This window comes from Penaeus vannamei, chromosome 1 (genome assembly GCF_042767895.1).
Source record: "Penaeus vannamei isolate JL-2024 chromosome 1, ASM4276789v1, whole genome shotgun sequence".
Classification (NCBI taxonomy): domain Eukaryota; kingdom Metazoa; phylum Arthropoda; class Malacostraca; order Decapoda; family Penaeidae; genus Penaeus; species Penaeus vannamei.
In genome coordinates this window covers 22,859,902-22,867,401 of record NC_091549.1, presented here as the reverse complement: position 1 = coordinate 22,867,401, position 7,500 = coordinate 22,859,902, and positions in this window count along the sequence as shown.

The following is a 7,500-nucleotide window of genomic DNA, read 5'->3' as shown; positions in this document are numbered from 1 at the left end:
GCAAAGAATATTGTAATTGAAGACGAATGCACAAGCTCTCTACCAACACACCCGGAAATGACAAAGTTAAATTACCTGTGCGATTTATTTTCACCGTGGAAATTCTGCAAATATTGAATCGACCCGAATTTTTGCGCGTCCGGGGGATATGAGAAGTAAATTTCTATTCGACATAAAAGTGTACACGGAATTATATATACGTTATGATAGCTTTGTCTCTCTCTCTGATATAACTCTATATCATCATCTTGTCCTTCTTTACGCCATCTGCCAATTCAACATTTTTTTTCGATCAATATTTCTCATTATGGGTTTATATCTACATGGGAGATGGTGAGAGACAAGCGCCATCGATCTTAGAGTCAATATTTTTTCATCTTATTTTCTATTAAGAGATAGGTAAAGGTTTGGCTTGCTTGATAATTGCATGTATACCAGTTGCAATAACCTTTGGGTGGCAAACGATAGTAAGAGAGAGAGAGAGAGAGAGAGAGAGAGAGAGAGAGAGAGAGAGAGAGAGAGAGAGAGAGAGAGAGAGAGAGAGAGAGAGAGAGAGAGAGAGAGAGAGAGAGAGAGGGCGGGGAGGGAGGGAGGAAGAAAGACAGAGAGGGAGAGAACGAGAGGGAGAGAGAGAGAGAGAGAGAGAGAGAGAGAGAGAGAGAGAGAGAGAGAGAGAGAGAGAGAGAGAGAGAGAGAGAGAGAGAGAGAGAGAGAGAGAGAGAGAGGGGCGGGGGGAGGGAGGAAGAGAGACAGAGAGGGAGAGAACGAGAGAAAGAGAGAGAGAGAGAGAGAGAGAGAGAGAGAGAGAGAGAGAGAGAGAGAGAGAGAGAGAGAGAGAGAGAGAGAGAGAGAGACAGAGAGAGAGAGAGAGAGAGAAATAATAAAAAGGCTATGATACGAGTATAATGCAGAGATCAGGTTGTAAAACTGACACACGTATATCCTTCCTAATACATATTTACCTTATAGATGATCTGCATATTCCTGTATAACAAATAGGATATCATATGAGCACATTCCGCCTGTGCCTGAGGTATATTCCGCGTATACTGTAATATTAAAAGAATAAAACCCACACCATATACAAGTAACTCAACTACATGCTTGTTTTGATATGTTGGGAATTATGCAGTATCTCTTAGATTGTGTTCTAACGCTAGATTACATACTATAACAGGGGAATTAGGGCCCAAAGTCGTGGAAATTCCTGCGTTTTCATCTACGTTGATGACATGAATCCTTCCATATTGCGGATGAGAAATTTCGATTCATGCTGTACATAATGTAGCCAACCCTCCCTTCCAGCCTTTTTTCTTCTTTTTGTTCTTTTTTAATATACAAAAATAGTGTATCAATCAGAATATAAAACCTGAGCTCGAGGCATCAAATATATCAGGTCATTTTATATCTATCTTCCCTGGCAACGTGGTCGTTAGAAGAGATATTTCACGACAGTCTTCGCCTTCCATGGCAATAATTCTTGCGCGGGGTGTCACATGTACGATGATTATAGTCATCGCCCTTCCGTAAATACTAAGCATTTTCTAACCAATCCCGGAGAATTGGCGCCAATTTGCTAGTCATTATGCATGCTCTCAGTCCTCATATCTTTTTATCCCCCCTTTCTGCCTCATAGCTCACACCTCTTTGATTGTATTATTTTATTAAAGATAGCGAAAAGAGCGACGATACGACACACGAAGAAAATAGAAAGGGGACAGACGCCCTTGTTGTGTAGCTTTATACACCTCCTCCCTCGTCTCCTTTTTCCGCTTTTTTTTTTATTTTTTTTTTTAACCCGCCCCCTCACCTCCCCCTTCGAGGTTAAATTAGAGGAATCCGAGGTATATCGTATATCAGCGAAGGAGTGATGAATGCACGTCTTATCACACAGAACGCGCTGGATTACGGTCTTTCGCTCGAGGAATACGCGCCATAGATCACCGCGAATAAAGATGGATTCTCGTTCTTATCAACACGCGGCTTCGGTACGAGATCGGCGACCGCGGCCTTGATAACAGAGCTTCTCTTTTCCCTTCTTCGGACCTATGGAGCTTTCCCGCAGAAGGAAAATGAAAATACACGACGTTAAACGCATATAATTCGAATTTTCCCCCAACAACAGGTCAAAGCGCGAAATATATATGGTGTACACAGAGACACGCCGGAGTCCCGTGTGCGATTTCCCTGGCTGTGGCTTCGGCTGGACTGGGCAAGCAATCCATTGTTGTTAGCTTCTTCCCCCAGTGACCTCGGCGTTATTTTGTGGCGCTAAATCTTCGTGAGAAATGAGATAACGCCTTATTTATGAGCGACTGCCATTTTGAGGTTGGCTTGCACTTGCTTGAACAAATAGATGATTCCGACGCTTGAAGGGATACGGATGAAGAAGAGCGGGAAACGTTTAGAGACTTTGGGTTAATATATATTCTTATATCTAACGAGATAAGATCTGATCTCAATATATTTCTTCAAATCATAGTATTATGATAAGAAGAGTAGCTATAAAAAATAATAAAGATGGCAACAGTATCTACAATGGCCGCATGTCTCAAGTGCGATATTTCAAATCTGTAGATGGACACACACATACACTGAAACGAACAAACAAACACAGTGAAACAAACAAACAAACATATTTAGACAAACGAACAAACACGCACACTGAAACAAACAAACACACGCATACACGCACACGCACACACAGAAACAAACACACATTTACATTCATCTTTCACAAACACACAACATACAAGACTCACAAAGGACATAGTGATTTTCACATCAGAGACTATTGGCAACTGTGGTGATTTATGGCGATAATGACAACGTTGGTTCCTGAATATACTGATAAGGCAAGTCACTAACATTTCCAGCGCCACCATGATATATATCTATAAATCGAGTATTGGTACTAGATACTATCATTTACTTTTACCGCTTTTATTGTCTAGCATAATAACAATCATTATTACCTGATTGTCATTACCTTTGTTATCAGACGATCTTCGTATTATTGGAAGATACTATTAATGGCCATAGTAATGTTTCCAAACTTCTGTATTATTACGCATTTATGAAGGAGAAAAATTGACATACGCTAAAATAACTTATCAATGCGATCAGTAATTACTATGCGCATTGCCATATACGGTTCTGTTATCTTTTCTCTCGTGACTTTAACAATAGTAAAAGCTGATGATAATATACAGTCTTCATAAACTTGTTCATTATCAATACATGTAAAATGAAAATGAATAGTAACGATTTTGTTGCTGATGTTTGTAATATCTATGGCGAATGACATTACAATGATAACGATAAACATATATTTCGAAGGAATGACGGTAACAGTTCATGATATTGTACAACAACCTTATCATCATTCCCAGTGTTATGATTATCATTATGGTTGCTATTATTATTATTATCAATAATGTTAGTCCTAAAATCATTATTACTACTACTGCTACTAATACCATCACATATTCATCATTAATGTTATTATTAGTATCATTACTATTGCTATCATTATCATCATCATCATCATTCTTATTATCATTACTATTGCTATCATTATCATCATCATCATCATTCTTATTATCATTACCATTCTCATTGTTATTATCATTATCATTATTGTTGCTTTTGTTGTCTTTTTTATTGTTGTAATTATTACCATGATTATGATTATGATTACGACTATCATAATCATTATTGCTATCTTTGCTATTACCATTACTTTCACGATATTATTATTACTATTATTATTACTCCTATTTTTATTATCAGTAGTATTATCATTATTATTACTATCATCATTATTATCAGTATAATCATTATCATTATCATAATTTTTACCAATGCTATTATTGCCAATAATATCAACATTCTCAGAAGAATGGTGCCGACGCCTTTATCGATGCTACACTACTGATATTTGAATAATCATGCAGTTTTAATTTTCTCTGACTATAATACTATTAGAATATTACCATGGGCATGATAAAAATAAAAATGATGAATGTCACAACGACAAAAGAGATAAATATTATTTCTAATGTTAGTTTTTATCATTATCATCGTCACTATTGTTATCAGTATCATTATTATCATTCATGACAAAAGAAAAAGATAAAAAAAAATATCATGATGTCATAATTATTTCAGCTGCAGTTACTTCTGTGCAGTGCTATCGATCGCAGTGTATACAGACGTAAAGAAATTTGCAACATTTGGAAATATTTAACAGCCCGCTACTTTTTTTCCTTTAAAAGAGGAGATTGCAAACTGGCAAAATGAACAATGGAATTAATTACGCCTGTCGTAAAGAAGCATTAATAAGAGATAAGATATGACAAAAGATATTGCTTATCGCCAACAAACAAAAGGACAAATACTCGACAGCTAATACTCGGAATTATGTTCATAAATTGCGCAATAGAAAACAGCTTTTAGCAAGATATTACTTAAGCAAAGCAAATATGAAAAAAAGCATAAATGGACCAGATGATAAACTAGAAGATAAACAGTGGTGATAATAACAAGGCCAAAGAAAGAATTTTGAAAAGAAAAATGGCGCAAAACAAACACGAACGTTTTCTTTGAGTCGTGTCTTCTGGCTATTCTTAATGTTATTTTCTTTAATTTTATTCGTCTTATATTTCATTCATCTATCTTATTTTAGTCTTTTACTTCCATTTTCTTTCCAGTTTTACTTAATCTGTTTACGTGGCAGTTTCTGTAAAAAAATGAAATCTTAAAAAATACTATTTTGTGTGGAATCAGGGTACGAGAGGATCAGTTATCAATGCTTTATCAAATAAATGAGGTAACTGTAAATATACAAACAGAAAGAAGAGAGAAGAGGAGAGAGAACATATCAAAATGAAGAACCCTTTGTACATTCATTAAACGTGATGAATAACACAAAAAGAAAAAATAATGTAAATTCAACTTTTAAAAGTCCATTTTTTTCGTTAAACAGGGTCATCAGTCTTGGTACTATAATAACCATCGGAGCGTTATGTATTTGTACCCTGAAAGAAAAAAAAAAAGTTCAAAACATTGTAGGTAAATATTGAATTGAAATAGGGTAACGAAAAACTAAAAACATTCCGTAATTCAAAATCAAAATAAAAGGAGATATTGGGTTAAAAGAATAGAGAAGAACAATAATTAGAAAGCAAGGAAATTGGTAATTGGGTAACGGAGTGTTGGAGGGAAAGAGCTAGAGAATGATTTGGGATAAAAGAGAACAGAAGTGGGGAAGGAGGGAGGGAATCAGACCACGAAGAAAGCGTGGAGCGTTGAAGGCCTTTTTTTAAAACCCAGATTTCGCGAGTTACTCTTTTTTCGTCGATCTCTTCAATGCTTTACTGTTTTTTTTCCCGGTTGGCTTATAGTGTATGTTTATTCTTTTTTCAGGTACCGTCTGTCAGTCTGTCTATCAGCCTCTCTCTTTCTCTCTCTCTCAATCTCTCTCTCTCTTTATCTATCTTTCGCTCGCTCTCTCTCCGTATCAATCTATCTACCCTGGTCTCGGTCTTATATCACGATAATAAATTACATTTCAAAGAGATTTTGATGAGTATATGAAGAGATGAATGATTTGATATCAAATACTTTTTGAATGACCGAGTGGATTAAAAGATATGTATGAAACACACATCTGGTAAAAGGGCTGTAAACACTGATAAAACTCACGCGGAAACCGCTTTGAATAATGAATGAGATATGAGAATACTAACGGCCGTGCCAGTTCTGAGGATGCGAACAAACTTTCTACTACTTTCATCTGATTAAATTAATTATGCAGTCAAGAGGAATAAATAACTCTCAATTATGATTCACCATTTTAAAACACGGATGGACGTTTGCTCGAATATTTAAAATCCCGGCTCTCTGATTGGCTCTGGGTGAAGACCTCTCGACCAATTAAAAGTCGGAGACGAAGACGAAAAAGCAACCAATTAAGTTCCGCGGAAATGGCGGGAAAAACAAAACGCTCGTGTGCATATGGTAATCAGACCGTAGGGAAGGATTGATGGTGAGTCTACAGATCATAATGATAATGACGAGGAAGAGTGTTGAGAATCGCTAGAATAAAGGGGAGGTTGCAATTTTGAGGTCTGCATATATTAAAGCGTCTTTTTTTGTCACTACCTCCTCCAGTAGTCTCCAACCCCCTACTTATAAACCCTTCTTCCTTCTATGTCTTCCACCTCTCCACCAACACATCCCCCCCCCCTTTCTTCCATCAACAACTCTCTCCCACTTCCTTCAATCTGTTCCTCCTTCACGCAATCCTCCTTCCCCCGTCTCCACCACATCCCTAACCTAATCCTCCTCCATCCTGCACCCTTCCTCCTTCCATTCTCCCCATCCTCCCCTTACTTCCCTCCTTCTTCCTCCACAAACTCCAACTCCTTCCCTCCTCCTCCCTGTTCCTTTCTCCTCCGCAAACCCTACCCCAATCCTCCCTCCTCCCCTTCTCCCACCCCTTCTACCACCTCCTCCCCCCCTCTGCACCCTAACCCCATCCTCCCTCCTCCCCTCTCCCACCCCTTCTCCCCTCCTCCCCCACCACTCCCCGCCCCGACGCGAGGGACCGGCGGGCGACCCACAATTACGCCGGAGATATATCAAACACATTTTCCTACAAGCGACACTTATGAATCACAAGTCGCCTGGTCCCTGGCCGCCCCCTCTTCAGTATCCTCTGCTGTCACGAACACACGGCGCCCGTTTCCCCCTCTTCCTCTCTGTGCCTCTCTTTTTTGCACTTTCTCATCATAACGACTATCACTGTTATCCTTATTCATATTATTCCTTCTATTGCTATGGTTATTCTGAGGGAAGAATACTGGGGTTGGGGGGAACAGACAAACAAGTAGATATAATGGTTGTGAAGTAGTGCGCCGAGCGGTTGTAGAAGGGAGGGAGAAACACTGTATTTGATACTGCTTGTTTCACGGTTTCGTTCTCCTCTGGCGGCTTTAGGACGAGGTCTTTTACGAAAGCTTATTGCGCTGATATATTTACTCGGGTTATAGAAAAGGCCCTGAACTCCCTCCTCCCTCCTGAAGTGGCCTGAGACACGGGCTTAAACAATGAATCTTAAAAGTATGTAATGACTGTTAAAAGTAAACCACGGTGTTACAGAAACTTTGATTTCACACAAGTATTTGTGCATGATAAAGGACATGAATGACTGATTGGCATACTTAATGAAGGATGAATATATATAAATATATGTAGACATACATTCATATATATATATATATATATATATATATATATATATATATATATATATATATATATATATATATATATATATATATATATATTTATATATATGTATATATATTATATATATATGTATATATTATATATATATATATATATATATATATATATATATATATATATATATATATATTATATAAACATATATAATATATAAATATATATATATATATATATATATATATATAT